The 19,887-nt window shown below is 43.3% G+C and overlaps 1 long non-coding RNA gene across 1 annotated transcript in view; it reads left to right on the top strand.

Moving 5' to 3' along the window:
- Positions 1-345: 345 nt before the first annotated feature.
- LOC139050216 (uncharacterized) overlaps positions 346-19,887 on the top strand; it is an 81,356-nt gene continuing 61,814 nt past the window's right edge. Inside the window, exons 1-2 of the long non-coding RNA XR_011508815.1 lie at positions 346-391; positions 19,616-19,711. This is a non-coding gene — a long non-coding RNA (uncharacterized lncRNA). The remainder of the gene's footprint in view (positions 392-19,615; positions 19,712-19,887) is intronic.

The following is a 19,887-nucleotide window of genomic DNA, read 5'->3' as shown; positions in this document are numbered from 1 at the left end:
TTTTATTTTCTATGCTTTTGCCATGTATAAGAATGATTGCTTTCTCTCACAGCACGATTAGATCGCTATATTTGCACGCAGAGCTGAACAATGCCTCTGCTATATTCATAAACAACTCATAGAAATGCTGACGCAGTTCCTTGGACCTGGTTCTGTTATTTTTATAACTGAGCTCATCAATTTTCAATGACATATTCCATGTCGAGCGAATACGTTCAGTTTGTTTCGCCCAGTGGCACCTGACAAAGGTGAATTATTTCCTTTTAACTGCTTCCACGATAACATTTTTGAGCCTCAGTTCTGTATATATAAACCTCCTGACTATTCGAACGTCTCTATAGGCAGTGCTAAGGCGCATACCGAAGGAAGAAGACGACAAGGATGAAGTACGGTATGTCATGCTTTATGCAAAACTATTTCTATATTCAGAGCTGAGTGTCCTCTACTGCGTAGGATTGTCTAGGACGACCCATCAGCAACGAGATCATGAGCATATGTACGATCCAACGCAATAATTTATTCAGCTGCTGTAGGCAAGCAGCAAAAACAAGGGAAACTGTCGCTGCAAAACCCCATTTGAACCATCGCTATGGTTCTGTCTCTTCTTTGGACTGTTTACGCATGCAGAGTTCCGCACTAACATCCACAAATGCGTATGTTTACCTGGTGTGCCCACAGTACAATGCCCGATATGTAACCCGATGTTTCCTTGGATAGCGGGAAAGTTGTGACGCAGGTCCACAAATATTCCGCAGTGGAATAGCTTGCCTGTCATGAATCAGTGCCTTAAATGTGATTGCCCGCTCATACGACCAATTCAGTCGGAGAGATTACTGTGCCCAAACAGCTTTTGTATGTGACTTATATTTGTGGCTCAATGGGGACAGGCACCGCGAAGCCGAATTTTCAAAGTTTTAGTCAGTCCCCTAGACAAACAGTTCTAGCTGTGGATCTTAAAAATACTCACTGAAAAAAAAAGTTCAGGAGCGCCGTCCGCTTCATTTCCAATAAAATGGGCCTTTTGTGCAGCTCACCCATAGAGCACTGAACACGACTCTGAGGAGAATAGCTTGCGAAAAGTGAAAAAAAAAAAACATTCACGAGTCACGATTTATTCTGACACTTCCTTATATGTATTGGTTATACTTGTGCACTGCATTTGCTCCCTAATTTTGCTCATGCCAAAGATGGTTACCGTCGCAAACGAAAGAAGGTGAAATAAGGCGCATCATGAGTTGCGTTTTTGTTTATACTGAACTTAAGGTTTTGTGGGGAGCAAACAGCAGAATCCATTGCCGGATGTTTGTAATTTTATGAGGCGAACAATAAGTACTTCAGAAATGATAGTTTGATTAGCTAATTAACTAAACTTTATTTACTTAAAACTGTTCAGCGAAAGGCACATGTCCGATTCGCAGGCTGGAACCAATGAGTTCACAAGGCACACTGACTTGAGATAAATTTTGAAACTATGAGCAGCACCAGTTCCGAGGGAGCCGGCAAGAGACATGCTGTAACAGCGCTAAATTAAGTGTACTTGTGGATTTGTTTGTCACAGCCAAGCTTAGGCTTGACTGACACAAGGGTCATAAGCCCGATCCTGTCACTGTCACAATACCGGTTTCAGTAAGAACAAAGCGCTTCCTACACGGTTTACCCTTTCAAACGTATGCTAACTACGTTGTCACATCATGTTAAGAGGAAGCTTCAGCTTGGGCCTTGCTCCAATGGAACCTATTCAAATAGATGTCTAACGCTCAATTTGTTTTCTGAGATAACACCAAACTAATTTTAATGAAATTTGTTGAATTTTAGAGAGAAAGCTAAACTACTGTGACTGTCCAAAGTGTAATTTTGACTAAGGGCTTCAATAATTTAAAAAAAATTGCTGAAAATGAGTAACCTTGAAAAAAAAGAGAACCACGGAGGTTATGAACCCGTATCTCTGCACCAAAAACAGATATTGCTATTGTGTATACAGCAAATGTTAGAACATCAGCATTTAAAGTGGACAAATTGGCTATCTGTCTTTCTCTCCGTCTTTGTATGTTTGTATCTAACCATTTTCCGGCCTAGCTGAATCGCCTGGTAGTCGACGTTCGAATGCGTAGCGAATTGCGCTGCAGTCCTTACGGAACAGGGTCCCACACCAATTATCGGACCAACATCATTCACTGAATATGTGGCAATGTGTAGATACGTCCTGCTCTTCAACGAACCTTTTTCGCTCCGACATGGGTACCACTGTTCGAAGAAACTGTTTAACGCCGAATAGAAGTGCAGAGTATGTGCTACCGTGTCTCTGTTGGTCTTCAATGAACCTTTATGATGCCAGCATGCGTCACATGGTAAGTGTCAGTTGGTATGTGCCGCTATATAATGAACGTCTTTTACGGCAACTCGGGTAATGTGCCACTCGGAATGGGCGGCTCTACAATGAAGAAACTAACCTCTAACTTTCACGAAAGTTTAGCGTCATAGAACCGGTCACAAAGGCTCCTCAAGGACATCAAGCTCACGCTTTTGTAGGTTGCGCAACAAATGCGCTTGTTAAGTGCCGCTTTTCAAACAACGCCTTTCAAGCCATCGCTTTTGCCACCTGCTCCAAGGATTCACTAAGTACTTGTGCATTCTAAAAACTTCTAAGAAATATCTCTTAATTTTATCCGATACTGAGCGGAATGGAAATTACGTCATGGTGTTTCCTCAAGGACAGCAACCAGACGCGTTTGCAGGCTCCACCACAAATGCACTGAGTACGTGCCGCTTTCACATGAACGTCTTTAAGCCCTGTGCTCCAGCGAGCTGCGGCATAAATGCACAGAGTATGTGCCACTCAGTATGCGGCAAGTGAGGGAACAATCATAAGCGTGTATTTACCGCCGCGCCAAGATGCTCGTCTCGGAGGTCACGTGCGGACTTCCCGGCAGTGACACTAAATGGCTTAACGTTTCCAGAAGGAAGCGCAAAAGACGAACAATGTTGCCACAAGATGCGTTTCTCAGTGCTTGCACGCAGGGGGGCGCCATGCATTTGGAGGCCACGCGTTGCTTCGGGATGGCGGGGCTAGAAGATGCCGATTGTTGTTAGACCTGCTGCAGTACACGCCTCATGCATAAGTGTTTTGGACGGTTCCAATCGGTTCTGTCACTGTATTGATTCAATTATAACGCATTATCTTCGACGGCCATCGTGCGATTGGTTCTGCCGTAATTTTGGACACTTGGTATATTGAATTCCAGGTCCCATGTACTCCGCTATGGCATTGCTGTAGAATCCTAACAACAGTCGCTGGAGTGTAGGGGTGTCTTTTTTTAATTATGAAGAAGCGTCTACGGACGTTGTTAACACTCCATCTTCGTTAGGGACGTATGAAACTTGGATTTTTGCAAATATGATTCTTTGATCACTCAAGTACTCATTCGAGACTTCAGCAGGGAGTTCTTGTGCCGATCCGTAACTCGGGCTTCTATGGGAGTACCCAACTGTTCTGATATGGCGAGGAGGTGATTAGCCGCAGGAACTGAGGACACTCTCCACATATTACTGCCATTTTTGTTGAGGCGATGGAAGAGTACCTTTTCTTGGGCTGTTGTCACAACTGCGAAAGCCAGGTAATCTGGTTTTATTTTCCGTATGCTCCTGTTAGGCTTAGTTGTCTCGAATTTTATAGGAACACCTGCGGTTATTTTCTTCTTGCATGAGACGACAGTGGAAGCTGTGCTGTCCATGTCTTCGTTGGCTCCTGTACATTTTTTTTTCGACCTCATGTGGCCTCCACTTTCCTTGCTCATCCTATTTATGGTCCACAGAAGGAACATGCTCACGTTATGGTTCATTGCTTGCGGTGGATGGCAATAGAGAGTCACCAAGGCCGGACGACAGCGTAGCTCGATCCCGCAGCTGCTTAGGTCCGGCGCGTTTCGGGAGCCACTTGACATGCTTTTCTCGCAGCACGGTGCCCCGAGACCACCGTTCATTGAGAGCGAAGCAGGGAAAGTAACAATTGAGCTCAAAATTTGTCCACAAGGATGAAATTATAGAGTGACGATCAGAAGCCAGCCTATCATTCTTCGTCTTTGTTTCCCTCCTATTTCCCCCAGCAAAGCTTCCTATTAACACCGTCACCCTTACCTTATGGGAAGCATACCACGAGAAAACGCTCTTTTATAGCATGTGCTGTTATTGGCCCCTTCGGATAGCTGTTTCAATTGACGAGGTTTTCCGCCACCGCAAACACCGCCGCCGCTGGTGTGCGGTGTGCGTCGCAGTTATGCCTCGCTATGGGGGATTGACCAAAATATGGTTAGGTTGTTTTGAGGAAAGAAATGTTACAGGCCGGCGCCATACATAAATGAAATGCTCTGGCGCATGCACGCGTAATGCGAAGACGTGGGATCGTTTCCCACCTGCGGCAAGTTGTTTCTTAATCTACTTTTATTTATAATAATTTATCACTTCTTTAATTCTTAATTCAATGATTAAGTTGAAGGAATTTCCACTGCGCTGTTCTTCGTGTCTTTGTTTGTTTGCTTCTGATTATTAAAAATCGGGCCCCTCAGTTTACCCTCTTTCTTCTCGTTCATTATATGACCACATGACGCACAAGCGTTTCATAGTGCGAATACACAACTTCTCATGTACAGATTTAACTGCTATATAATAATAAGGGGTAATGCATGTGCTAGGGGGCTAGGGCTCCTCAAGCAGTTCTTACTGCTTTTACCTGTCCTCCTCGTAACTTTTTCTTGTTGAGGAATAAAATTCAATTCATTTCAATTCATAAAGTATAATAATAATAGGATAATCGAAACTACACATTGTCGTTTTTTTCAACCTAGTGTTTGTCGTCTTTTCAGAATCTTGTCACCGCGAGCAGAGTAAAGTTATGTATAAAGGAACACACTGGCCCATCAAGCGCTACCTTTACCCAGCCGTCTGAAATCTAACTAGGTGCTAGTACACAATGTCCAGGTATCTACAAAAACCGAGTTTCTTTAACATGAGGTCGAACGACCAAGTGTAGCGACCGGTGCAGTAGTGAACAATGAGCGCTTTATTGCGACATAAGAACTGACTGGCACCTTGCCAGCAATACTATGTGTGGCATATTGCTAGGAATATTGTATGCGGTCAAGCATATGACAATGAATTTAGCCACAATAATTGGAGAATATTCAGGAAAAAGGGTGCACTATCGCTGATTTCTCATCTTCTCATCTCTCTGTGAGGCTGTTGTGGACACTGCATTCGTGAGGGGAAATCTTCCAGATTCTGATTAACGTCTGTTTGGTTATGAATTTAACATTCTTCGAAAAGAGGTAATGAAATTTACGAGCATTAGATGTCTTTATTGAAGTGAAACATAGAAGTGATCCTATTTTAACGTGTGTGTTTGCTAAGAGTCTGCGTCAACAAGGCGTGGGGGAGCTTCTATCTCGGCCACATAGAATTAAAAAAAAATAGTTCCGGTTGCGCAAGATACACCAGGCAACTTGTCCCGGGAACGTATTCGTTTGCTCTAAGAAATGTTTTTGCTATTAGGAGCTCTGAATATGATTTCTTTGCTTCTTGATACAGCAGAGAGTTCGCAACATACTAAGGGATGCCAAGACGCTGATGTATGGCCCATCTCTCTAAAATAAATAAAGGTTGTAACTTATAAGTTGGTGAGCCAGATAGCAACACACAGTTAAATTCAAGAATGGGTCCGATAATGTTAAGTAGACTATCCAAGCTTCCTGTTGCATTTTCTTGTGAATCGATTTCACCTTCTCTCACAAGTTTTCTTATATCAAGACGCCAATCTAGGCCAGGTTCGTAAATTGCTCACATGTACCTAGTAGTGTCTACCTGTGGGAGCAGTTGATTCTGATACACGAGAGATAAGGAAACCGATTAACTCGAAGGGAATACAAGACGGGCACTTGTATTAATGTTAAGGACCACGCGCAACTTATCCAGCCAGACGCCAAGAAAATTTATATGCTGGCAGCATTTGGCAAAACATGTGGCTATCTTTAACGGAAGCAAAGAATGCGATACCATGAACACACACAAATAGCCTTAGATTCGGTATAATTTTAAAATCGTTTAGTAGTGTATTAAACAATAGTGGAGAAAGCACTGAACCCTGAGGTGCACCTCTGGTCTTGGAGAACCACTCAGAATGATGCTTTACATCTAGGCAGAAAAATCTCCTTCCTAGCAAGAAATCCCTGATCCAACCCATGATATACGATGGTAGGCTTAAGGCAGCATGTTTATTCAATAGAATGCTGTATTCTACGCTATCAGAGGTTTTGCAAGATTCATTGTTACGAGGGCTGAAACTTCTAAGTTTCTGTTAGCTAACCGTATTTTATGTTCTAAATCAACAAATGCGCGGAAGCAGTAGAATAACCAATGCAAAATCCAACGTATGCGATGCATAATGCACTACTTAACAAACATGCTCTGATAGATGATTACAAACAACTCTTTCAATTATTCTACTATGTCAGAAGCTTCAGCGATCAGCCAGATGTCCAAATTAAGCCCTTTTTCGGCGTTCTTCAGAAGCCACGCAATTTTAGCTATCTTCCACTCGTGAGATAGAAATGTTTCCTTAAGGGAAATTTTCATAATATTCAGCAACTTTCGCTTAAAATAAAGGGCCAGGAACTTCAGCATGCTAACAGATATTCAATGATAACCCGGAACTGCCAATCTCATACAAGCTACGGCAGAAGCTCCAGCGATTCAACCTCTTTAAAGTCATTCCACTGAAGGCCACGTGCAATGAAATCAAGATTATCTTGGGGTACTTGGATCAGTACATTGGTCATCACTGGGGTCAATACAACGGCGTTCAAAATGTGACTAAATGAAGATTTCTTGTTGTGCTCCATGAAAGTGTAAAGGGCTTTCCTATTTTTGCGGTCAGATGAGTAAATGTTCATATCAGCCTAATAGTCATCCTTAGCTTTTGCAATTGTCCTTTAAAGGGGGTAGCAGAACACATTTAGTTAGTGATATTTAGAGTGCTCTGATTATGAAGAAGGCTGTCCTACGAAGCGTTCATAAGACTACGTACCGCTTCACATTTTTCAGTGCACCACGGCGAACCTTTTTTGTGTCGAGTTGAAACTCTTACAGTAAATGCGGACTGCTGTATTTCGTCAATCAGATATTTTAGAACCTGCTCTGCAGGCTTAGCGTTATCAAGTAAAGTTAGGAGTTAATAGCAGCTTGAACTATCCTTTTATGAGTATTCCTGTTGAGAAATTTTATTGTTTTCTTAGTGACCCTCTGCGGGAAGCACATAACAGAGAAAAATCAGTGGATGAGTGCAACTTCCGCTATCTAGAGGTGCCCATGATGACACGCTAACTCTAGCAGCTGCCAGAGTTTGGTCAATCACTCTCTTTGAATCTCGACGCATAAATGTTGCACCCCGTCTACCATGGCAGTGAGAATTTTTTGATAGCCATGACCACAGTTCACCACTAGTATCTGAGCGGTAACCCTACGTGATATGATGTGAATTAAAGTCCCTTACAATGACGACTCTTCCCATTTTCTCAATAAACTATCAAAGTAGTCTGTTCTACTCACCGCCGCAAGAGAGTAAACATTTAGTACAATAATAGCACATCTTGGCAGAAATAGATCAATAGCCAAGAGTTCAGATTGAGGATAATAGCCCTGTGATATATATATTCCGGACACCGTAGCAATTACACGCCCGCCACAACCACCAAAGGGGTCTACTCTGAATATGCCAAAATTAATAAAAGAATATGATTTGACAGGTGTCAGCCAAGATTCTTGTAAAAAGACCATGTCTAGGTCATAGGCAAAACTGAGACGATGAAGATCAATTAAGGAAGACAAAACAGAGTGGCCGTTCCTTTTGGGCGTGTTTAACTCAGTCATGATCTCTCCAAGACCGAAGAGGCAAATGCTTCTTTCCACATGTCAATCGATTTCGTGCTCGGAGGCCCTTTCTTGCTTTTTGTCCGAGAATGATCATGTTTGGTTGGCGAAAAATGAGAAGCCCTGCGCTTCTGCACCACATTCGTCATTTCCAGTGCGAACATTTGTTGTAGACGTGCTAGCTAGGCCATTTATGGCTGGCCATATTATAGGCGATTTACTGAAAACAGAGGTCACGGATGGTATACCTGTATACGATTCAGTTACATGAACTTTATGCCTTATAGCGTGCAATAATGCATAATAAAAGGTAGTTTTTAAATTATCTAGTATGCCACTCAGTGCCCCCTCTATAGCTGCGACTACTTATGCCTTTATAGTTTTTTCTAGAACATCCCCGGATGGTCTCAATACAATACGCATTTATTTGTCCTACACCCTAAAAGTGCATATGCGTCGGTTCTGGAGCACCTGTTGTGACGAATAATTTCCAATATTCTAGTATCATCGGATCTTTTTGGACACTGTTGAGCCTACAGCTCGAGGCTCCGGAGCAGTTCGTCTTTTTGGTTGATGCGCCGGCGCAAATCGTCCAAAAGGAACACGCAATATGCATGTGGCAATATTATAGCAGGTGGTCTTCTTTAACTCTGCCTAAATCTAATCACCAAAGTGTGTCTGCGTTTGTTTTTATTGAAATGCGGTCACCATGGCAGGGAGTTGAACTTGCACGTTGTGTTTTAGCACGAGAACGTCACATCTACAGGGCCACCATTACTAACGCTAGCTACACGTTTGAATTTCTTAGGAAAAGCACTTTCATTGGAAAAAGAAAGATGATGAAAAGAACGAGAGATATCACGTGCATTAGCAAACGCGGAACATCAGCTACCCACGGAGTCAGGCTACAGTTTATTCTAAGTTCATCGCTTGGGAGGATCAATGACCTACAAGTGGTGCCGAAGCTGAGGAATGAACCACGGACCTTTATCATGAACTAGGAACCAGATCTCTGCTGATCGAAGCTGTCATGGCCAAAACGTGCTGCAAATCCGTTCCGCTGTCGAGTAGTGAATTTACCGACCAGGCCGAACGCCAAGGTTACTGCTTAACTCACATCCATCGAGCTTAGAGTGCAAAACCTTTCGGTTTCTTCACCTGTAGTGATTACTGCTGGTTATTTCTCAAGGGAAACGTAGCGAACCTGCATAATGGGCTCAAAGCCATCGAGACTTCCTTAAGCTGGACATTGCATGGTCCAGTAGCTTCAAGTGCTACCGTCAGGCAATGCAACCAGATAATTGTACAGGAAGTGTCCATGAGAGAACGTAACATCACTTCAGATAACTACTGGGACTTCTTAATCAAGGGGATAAAATCCGATATATATTAAGAAATATTAAGAATTATTTAGAACCACTTCTCGATTACTTCAACAGCACTATAATTGTCGTTAAGAATTTTCACTCCCATGGAAGCCGACGATTCTCAAGCTTAACGAACAATCAAACTCAAAGCTTCGTCTCAATTACCTACTCAGAAAGCTTCGATGTTGCCCTTAGTTTCGCTAAAAATACGACGTTGCCGTACGCAAATAGGCGAAAGACGGTGTAGCCGAGATGGTCACCGACGACCAAGTGAATAACAAGCCTAATGTCGCACTAATGCGTGAGGAATGTACGCCAAAGAAAGGGTGGTTTTTGTGTTTCCTCCCAATCAAGAAAACCTTTCGCTAAACGACAGCCTGTACACCGGAACGAAGCTTTATGCCGAGCTCATGGGACTGGAACTTCGGTTGAGAAGGCGTCGTATTGCTTTAGTAGCAAATATAGAAAACGCGTTCTTTCCTATAGGCATAGTCACCAAACACGGAGTGACTTTGCGTTAACTATGTCGGGTGAAAGCGCCCGCGGCCGGTCGGCTTTGTCTAGTGATCGTCTCTCACATATCATTAAAGTGCCATTCAGCATGAGTTATCGTGCATTCTCCATGACAGTGACCAACCGCCATCATCTTGAGGAAGCCCCATCAGTTTACCACGAAGCTACATAACGGTATTTGGGTTCCATATATGTTGATGAAGTTTTAACAGGAGTGGACTCTGTCGAAGAGGCAGCAATGCTGCGGTAAAGAGCACGGATAACATCGCAAGCACCCCTATGAAGCTGCACAAGTGGTGTTCGAAAGACCCACGCGTTTTTGGCATGCAACTGACGGGACCTCCGGAGTTACTTCTGGGGAAATTTATAGGACTACTGAAGGTCATTAAATCGGTAAGGCACGCTGACACTAATGACTTGTCGTTCAGCCTCATAGATGGTATGGAGATTGTTCCACCAAGAACGGATTGCCGGCGCTTCATTCTACAGCTGACTTGTCTCCTATGCGACCTTTTCGACATGCTGTCCCCTTTTATAATAATAATAATAATAATAATAATAATAATAATAATAATAATAATAATAATAATAATAATAATAATAATAATAATAATAATAATAATAATAATAATAATAATAATAATAATAATAATAATAATCTTTATTACATCCAGTCATGTCATGGTTACAGATCTAGCCCACATAAGCAACATTGCTTGTGTGCGAAGCTGGGCAGTCTGCTGGTAGTACTGATACGTGTACAAATAAATAGATTAATAAAAGAATATAGGAAAAGAATGATATTGCAAAAGTGAACAAAAGATATTATTTGAACAAAAGATATTATTGCATCAACAGGGAAACAATCCACATTGACATTAGCGATGACTTCGCAATCAGGTTCGCATGTTTCAAATCGCGAAGAAAACTTCAGAGAATATGGACATTAGGTATCACCCATGACCTTAAATGTGATTTTATTTGTTTAAATGTTCCCGCGATATCCTTCTCATTTAATTTATTGAAATTAGCTGGCACGTCGAAAGCACGAGTTCTCTTGCCGTAGTTTGTGTACACACGAGGTACCACAAATGTTTCTGTCTGACGTAAGCTGCGACATTTCACGTTCAAGTTCTTGAAATTAGTAGAAAAATAACTTTTACACATGGCATCGAACAAAACTTGTTGCCCGACAAACAACATGTCTGACTGGTACATGCTCAGCAAGAGATCTTCCCCGTGACCAAGTGTGCCATACGAGAGGCTACAGGCAATTTTTTTTAGGATACGGTTAATTATCTTAAGTCTACTAGAAGAAGCAAAGCCATAAATTGTTATTCCGTTCTTTATGATCGATTCCACAAGTGCCCTGTAAACCATTTTACGAATATTTATATCACAGAAAGATTTTAGGGCATACAAGTGAGCGCACACAGCACGTAAGCGCTTTGCGAGCTCTTCAATGTGGACATTCCATGACAATGTGTCGTCGAAGTGTAGCCCCAGGTATTTTGTGCTATTTACCAGGGCTACCGGAGGACATGAGCATGCAAGGAAGTCACTGGTGTGGGGATAAGCAGGGGAAATATCCGCTACTGCTTTATATGGGCTGTGAAAACATAACATATTAGTCTTCGATTTATTAATGAGCATTTTGTTATTAATCAAGTAGTTTACAGACATCATACTGTAACACTCTAGCGGCTTCGTTCGAAAGTTTGTTCGATACAACCAAAGCCGTGTCATCAGCGTATAAATAAATTTTTGATTTTAGTGGTAAGCAAGCAAGATCATTCATGTAAATTTTAAACAAAACCGGTCACAATACGGACCCTTGCGGTACCTCTGATTTAACACGCAAAAAGAACTATAGGAGTCCGCCACACGGACACACTGTTGTCTGCTTGGTAAATAGTTTAAAAAAAAATAAGTAATACGGGCCTCCGAAACCTCATCTGCTTAGTTTTAATAGTAACTGTTCATGATCTAATGTGTCAAATGCTCGTTGCAAATAATAGAAAAGAGTCAAAACAACATTGTTTTTATCGATTTCGTTACAGATATAGTCATTAAAATTTTCCAACAGACCCACAGTACTCTGTCCCGAGCGAAAGCCAAACGGCGCTGGGTTAATAAGGCTAAACTTTTCACAGAATGAGGCCATAATAACATAGACTATTTTTTCCAATATGCTTGCCAAAGACGAAAGAATTGAAATTGGTCGGTAATTCTCCTATAGTTTTCGAGATCCTTTCTTATAGAGAGGTCTCACAATGCTAACTTTCATGTTTTCATGTATCTGACTGGCTTTTAATGCTTCATTTAGGATGTAAAGTAGTGTTGATTTGAGCACATCGAAATTCGCAGCTATATCTCTTATCCTAATTTTATCAAAACCTGGAGATTTTGTTAAACTCATGGATCGTATAATATCCCACAATTCTGCCTCATTAAAAGTAGGCAGAAAAGCAGAATGAATGTTAGAGAACGTAACATTATTTCGGATATTTGCCGGTATGCACCCATTTGTAATGTTGTTTACTGATTCCATAAATTGTTTGTTAAAATAATTCGCTATCTGAACAGCAGGCGACTCGAGAAAGGCGTCCGCAAGAGTATTATCAATACTGTTTTTTGCAGGTCTCCCTATTAGAGTGTTAACCAAGTTCCATGTTTTACCGGTATTTCGTCTGCAAGCTGCAGACTTGCCTGAGTGGTAGCGCTTCTTAGCGAGTCTTATTTTAACGTTTACTTTGTTTCTCATCTGCCTAAATTCTTCTCTTGCAAGAGCGTCCCCGGGTTTATCTTGGCATTTTCTAAGGAGCTTGCTTTTAACGCTGCAAAGCTCCATTATTTCGTTATCAATACACGGGCTATCTTTATTCTTCTTTTAAGCTTTACTTTCTTTTCGGAGCAAAGGTAAATTTCTCTAAAGGTCTCTACAAACAGTTCGTAATCCTTTAAGTGGCTGTGCCGCGTTAAAGAATCCCAGTTGAATGTTCTCACACGTTTATCTACTTCATTAGAATTCAGAACATATTTCTCTAAAGTCTTTGTTTCAGTCAAAGCAGCAGCATCTCCTGAAACTGCTATAGCGATAAAGTAGTGGTCCGCTACTTTTTCCTTAATAATGCATTTATATCCTTTATATTTACACATTTTTGTGCTGATATGGTCTATACACGACGTTGTTAAACGATGACCGAGAATTTCCTCTCGTGTATAACTGTGAATTTTGTTTTCGAGTCCATAGCTTGCCAAAAGTGTTAGGTAATCAGATGTTGCAGGCTTATTTGCTGTAAAAATGTCTATATCAAAATCACCGGCCAAAATAATGCTGCTTCTGTCTGCGTACTTTTTGAGGAAGCTTGCCAAATCGTCTAAAAATGTATTTAGGTTAGTGCTCGGTGGCCTATAAGCAGCACATACTGTAAATTCCAGATCTGCTTTAGTCATTAGTACAGTAACTACTTCAGCAACTTGAAAATCAAAGGACACTCGTTCACAGTGCCAATCACTTTTTACATAGACCGCTATGCCACCATTTATTTTGTGATCCCTGCACAAAAAGAAAGACTGAAAACCACGTAGTGCAAAATGAGCGCATTCGTCTTTTGAAATATTGATTTCAGTTATAATTAAAACATGTAATGATGGCAGTGCTTCAGCTAGGTGAATCTTTAACATGTCCCAGTGTTTGTGCAGGCTTCTCACATTCACATGGATTAGCTCAAGCAATAAGCTGCTAGAAGGATCTGACGCCCACTTGTCTTTCATTGATAGCCATTGTTCAGTTGAGTGTACTTGGTCAATTATTCTAGATTATTTTATGTAAGCCTTGTTCATTGTCAATGCGTAACACTGACGTTCCTTCGCGTTTTCTTACAAGTATTCTGCCATTGCGCACCCAGACGAAGCGATATTGTTTATCTTTCGCCTGATTGTTTGTCATCCATAGCAGTTTCTTCATTCGGGAAGTTAAATCATCGTTCAAGTATATCTTTTCACCCTTCAGTCTGTTCCGCTTTTCAATCCAAAGCTCTTTTGTTTCACTCCTTCAAAATCGCACCAGAATAGGTGGGACGGAGTACGCTTTGCCTTTGATTCTGTTCACGGCTTCAATGTCGTCATGACTGGGCCTATGGAGTTCGAGTTTGGTTGCAATAGATTACGCCACCTTTCGTAGGTCCTCGTTATCACTCACTTTGACACCATGGATTTCTAAATTGCTTTTTCGTGAGTATCGTTTAAGATCATCTACTGCTTGCTCCATATTCGACAGCCTGCCAGATTTGGCCAAAAACTCGGCGTCCAGTTCAGTTACTTTTTTGTTTGTTTCCTTAAGTTCCTTTCTATGCTCCTACAACTTTTGCAGCATTGTGTCATAATTAGACGAAAGCAATCCCAATGGTGTCTCAATACCCTGCATTGCCGTCCTCTGCGCCAGCATTTCCTGGGTGGAAGCCTCGAGCTTGTCCAACTGCACGTCTTGCCGGCTTTCTAACACATCTTGTCGACTCAGTACGACATCAAGTTTGGCCAGTACATGTGCCAGTGACAGCTCGACCGATACATCGGTTGCTCTATCCTTCTGGGCTACGCCGTCACCGTTTCCAGTTGGCAATCGCGATGCACGAATTACACAAGTCAGACACACCCACTGTTCTTTTTCCTTAGTGGAAAAGTTTTTCAAGTTCGTTTTCGTAACCACGAGCACTTTCCTGCATGATACCGATTGTCGCACTCGGCACACGTGAGGCTCTGAAAAACATCAGCAATCGATTTCATGCACGCAAGGCAATCAAACTCAGCCGTCATGAAAACACTGGTGCAGTCCAGCGGAGAAGTATGAAAAAAGATGAAGATCCGTTCTCAGAAGCGTTCCAGCAAAGGCGTCTACTAGGAAAAGCAGCTGCCTCATGGCGCTCTTGGGGATGAAAAAAAAATGGTGCAATAAACATCCAGAGTTTTGCGATAAAGAAGTTACCTTGTTCTCCGGCAAGACGTACTTGGGCCTGGTGACAAGTACGCGCTGCAGTTTTTCGCTGAGGCCATTAAGGCAGCCCACGGCGGCGTTTGCTACATTTGCACAGCAGCAAATACGAATGACGAAAGCTGAATGATAGTATTGTACAAGTCAAGGGTAGCGCCTATGAAGGAGACAAGCCTTTCCAGACTCGAACTGCTAGCCTTCCTCGTCTCGGCATGAATGTGAGAATACCTACGTGAATAGCTAGCTAAAGACATAACATTCCTTCAGCTTTAGACAGACTCAATGAATGCAGTGGGCTGAATTACCAGGAATCTTACCAGATTGCCAGATGGAAAGACTTCATTTCCTATAGGGTAGCGGAGAGTCAAAGCAAAACGGACATCAAATTATGCAGGTGTTCCTGGGAAGCAAAACCCTGCCGATTGCTGACGTGAAGAAGTATTTCCAGACTACTAACAACAAATTCGCACTGGTTACCAGGACCCCATTCGCCTAATTGTGAAGAGAATGAAAGGCCAACGACCCATACACCCAAGTCCACCAATCTTCCGCTGTGTTTACGGAGGAACGCCTTCGGCGGAAATCATCCTTAAAAGTCTGCATGCACTGGACCCGAAGTATTAGAGGTCCATAATTACAGCTTTATGTTTCCACTACACTGTGAATACAATTCGCATCTATGCTGATGCGAAAATGGCAGCCCTGGGGAGCTCTGAATGCAGAAATAATAAAAGTCGGTGCATTATACACGATAAAAGAGCTTCAAATTTCCGTTTATTTGCAAAAAATATGTTGCGTTTCTAATTACTTTGAAAAAGTTTGCATTCTTTGGGTCTTAACTTGTGCAACTATAATCGCCACGTTTCTTGTCCGCATTTCCTTCCTTTGAAGCTGCCAGCACGAAACTTTAGGTTCAGGAACGGCGTTCGCGTGATCATCGTGACATCGCATTCTTGACAGGAAAGCTGTGAGCGCAGTTTATAAGAAAGGAAACGCAAGCAAGGCAGGTGACCATTATTGTTGCGGGATGAGATAAGCCCTTTTTCTAAAGGTAATTGAGCTGAGCATATAAGATATTGGCCATTTTGGGTGTAACTTGTTTTTAAGACTAGGATGGGGTTCTTCGTGTTGCAGTACGTCTGAAATTCAGCAAGTTATATGAAGAAATACATCCAATATTATTACCAAATGACTATTACTACTACACAATTCGTGTCAAACAGCATCATCCACAACTTCATGCAGTAATTCTGGATACTCTTATCCAAATAAGAGAAATATGATAGATATTACGACGACAGCAGTTAGTCAAGAAACTCATCGGAGGATACGTTGTGTCGAACGCTACAACTTCAGACCTCTGTACGAAGTAGCTGCCCCGTTACCACATGAAAGAGTGACCACTTCGGAAGCCTTGCAAGCAACAAGACTAGACTTTGCCGGTCCCTTCTGCATTAAACTAAGCGAACACGTCAACATGTGCCACAGCCGAAACTTTAAAACATTAAAAATTCAATTGTAGTAAGTGGCGCCTTCGTTTGTAACTAACGAACTATATATATATATATATATATATATATATATATATATATATATATATATATATATATATATATATATATATATATATGTTAGATGTCCCAGTTGTCCCAGTTTGTATGCTGCGATGAAACGTTCATGGCGAGCATATCACCAAGCGTGCGATTGAAACGCTCTGTAAGTCCGTTAGTTGGAGGATGGTACGCCGTGGTGGTCCGGTGAACTATGCGGCAATGAGCACGCAGAGCTTCAACCACATGCGACAGGAACACACGGCCTCTATCACTCAGCAGCTCCCGAGGTGGGCCATGACGAAGAATGAAACGATGGAGCAGAAAGGATGCAACGTCACTGGCGGTCGCTGCAGTAGGGCAGCGGTTTCGGCACATAACGTGTAAGGTGATCAACTGCAACAATAATCCATCGTTTTCCAGCGGGTGTTAGTGGTAGCGGCCCGTACAGGTCAATTCCCAAACGGTCGAAGGCACAAGCAGGGCACAGAAGTGGCTGTAATAATCCGTGGGCCGGATGAGGCGGAGATTTGTGGTGTTGGCATTGCGGGCACGAGCGGACAAACTTTTGGACAAAAGTAAACATTCCTCGCCAGTAGTAACGTTGCCGCAGGCGCTCATACGTCTTCAAAACGCTTGCGTGTGCACATTGTGGGTCAGTATGGAAAGACGCGAACATGTCGGAACGCAAAGTCCTAGGGATAACCAGGCGCCACTTGCGACCATCGGGCTCGTAGTTCCGTCGATACAAGAGTTTATCTTGGACAGCAAAATGGACAGCCTGGCGACGCAGGGAGCGGGAGATGGGAGATGCAGGCGGGCAAAAAAGGAGATCCAAAAGAGAGGCCACCCAAGTATTCTTGCGCTGTTCTGATTCGAAGGTGTCGATGTCGACCGAGGATACCACCTTAATGGTGGAGAGGGAGGCCATGTCGGTTGGCAGCGGAGAACGGGACAGAGCGTTAGCGTCACTGTGCTTGCGACCTGAGTGGTATATGACGTGTATGTCGTATTCTTGAATGCGCAGAGCCCAGCGGGCAAGGCATCCAGACGGGTTTTTTAAAGAGGATAACCAACAAAGGGCGTGATGGTCAGTACCACATTGAAAGGCCTGCCGTATAAATAGGGGCGAAACTTCCCGAGTGCCCAAACGATGGCCAGGCATTCTTTTTCTGTGACGCTGTAATTGCGTTCCGCTTTGGTCAGCGCACGACTGGCCTAAGCAACGACGTACTCGGAGTAGCCAGACTTGCGCTGCGCAAGGACAGCGCCGAGGCCAATACCAATGGCATCGGTATGCACTTCAGTTGGGGCGGTGGCGTCGAAGTGTCGCAGTATAGGCGGAGACGTCAGGAGACGACGTAAGGTCACGAACTCGGCGTCGCATGCAGGAGACCAGGAGGATAGGTCGTTGGCGCCACTTAAGAGTTGCGTGAGAGGTGATATCGAGGCAAAATTGCGAACAAAGCGCCTGAAGTAAGAACAGAGGCCGATGAAGGCGCGGAGTTCTTTGAGTGTCTTTGGTTTCGGAAATTCTGCCACGGCGCGAAGTTTTGATGGGTGGGGGCAAATGCCGTCTTGTGATACGACGTGACCTAGAATCATGAGCTTGTGTGCGGCGAACCGGCACCTTTTCAGGTTCAGTTGCAGGCCTGCGTTGGTCAACGACGTCAACACTTGCCTAAGGCGAAGAAGATGCGTGCTGAAATCAGGGGCGAACACAACGATATCGCCGAGATAGCACAAACACGTGCTCCATTTTCGGCCGCGCAAGATATTGTCCATCATTCGTTCAAAGGTAGCAGGTGCATTGCATAGTCCAAATGGCATCACAATGAATTCGTTTAGACCATCTGGCGTAATGAATGCAGTTTTAGGGCGATCAAGTGCTGACATCGGACCTGCCAGTAGCCCGAGCGTAAATCCAACGAAGAGAAGAATTTAGCGCCTTGCAAGCTGTCCAGAGCGTCGTCAATGCGCGGTAGAGGGTAGACGTCTTTGCGCGTCATCTTATTGAGACGGCGATAATCGACGCAGAACCGAATGGAACCATCTTTTTTTGTCACGAGAACCACCGGTGATGCCCACGGGCTATTTGGAAGGTCGAATGACGCCGCACTGAAGCATGTCGTCCACGTGCTCACTGATCACCTGACGCTCCTTGGCGGATACGTGGTACGGACGCTGCCGCAATGGCGCATTGGAGCCAGTGCCGATGTGGTGGCTGACGGTTGGCGAGCTACCCACAGTAGGCTGAGCGACATCAAAAGAAGAGTGGAACTGGGCAAGCAGGTGAAGAAGCTGGGAAATTGAAGAAAGACATTATAAAACAGGGCGCCGTCTATTGCCTCGCGCGATACGTATCCAAGCCAAGACAAACCATTAGCAACCATCCTGTTGTTATGCTGGCGCACTTCGTTAGGCCTACCGGTGCCGGAATTACGGAAGGATGCAATAAATTCGACGCAATATGCTCTCATAACATACGTTTCAGGTGAGCTTAGAGAAAGCTAAAGCTCATTTCAAGAATTACTGGTGGTTAACGCGAGTGAGGACGTAGACATAACGAATATTCACGCTGAAGCAAGAGCCGTGGGTGTCCCTATGTTCGACAAGGGTTTTAGCCTCTGTCATTGGGGGCAATAACGCACGTTGTTATCGCGTAGGTAAACCAAAGAAATTCAATCGCGTTCGGAGCATACGCATTGATGACAACGGTAATTAATTAATATATGGGGTTTTACGTGCCAAGACCACTTTCTGATTATGAGGCACGCCGTAGTGGAGGGCTGCGGAAATTTCGACCACCTGGGGTTCTTTAACGTGCACCTAAATCTAAGTACACAGGTGTTTTCGCATTTCGCCCCCATCGAAATGCAGCCGCCGTGGCCGGGATTCGATCCCGCGACCTCGGACAACGGTAATTCTTTGCGTGCGTAATGTGTTTACATCGGATTGCAAACGTCATTTTAGAGGTGTCTATTGTCACCCGTTGTAGCATACTAACTTGTTATTGAGCGTTATTTACGCGTTTCGGATTTTTTCTATAATCTCACCGCCTTGCCCCCACACCCTTCTTTTTGAAAGAGGAATTACAATGAACAGCTTTCAATATTCAGATTTAAATTGAGTTTTATTGTATGTTTTTCGCGCTTAAATAATGTTTGTCGGCAGTGCTCAAAATGAAAGGTGCGCAGTGGCCGAATTAGCACGAATTGGATATCCTGTAAAGAATTTAGCCTACATCTGATTTAAACTCAAATGTTTTTACATAGATATGGCTCTGAAAATATTGCTGTTGGGCCTCGTACCGGTTGTTTATGGAGTCTTCTGGAGGACTGAGGAGCAAGCTCTTAAGGAAGCCAATGGTCGTATGTACGAATTTGAAACGTTTTTTCGTTCCGTTCGTCATTGTCTTACTTCTGTCATTTTGTGCTTTTCTTCCTTTCTTTTCTCAATGGAAGGGTTGTGGTCAATCGTAACGCTTTCAGTTCCCGGGCGCTGCATCACATACCTTTTGGGATTAAGAAACCCATTCGTGTTGGCC

Source organism: Dermacentor albipictus, chromosome 9, assembly GCF_038994185.2.
Source record: "Dermacentor albipictus isolate Rhodes 1998 colony chromosome 9, USDA_Dalb.pri_finalv2, whole genome shotgun sequence".
NCBI classification, from domain to species: Eukaryota; Metazoa; Arthropoda; class Arachnida; order Ixodida; family Ixodidae; genus Dermacentor; species Dermacentor albipictus.
The sequence above is the reverse complement of the archived record's forward strand: the minus strand, read 5'-3'. Positions and strand labels throughout refer to the sequence as shown.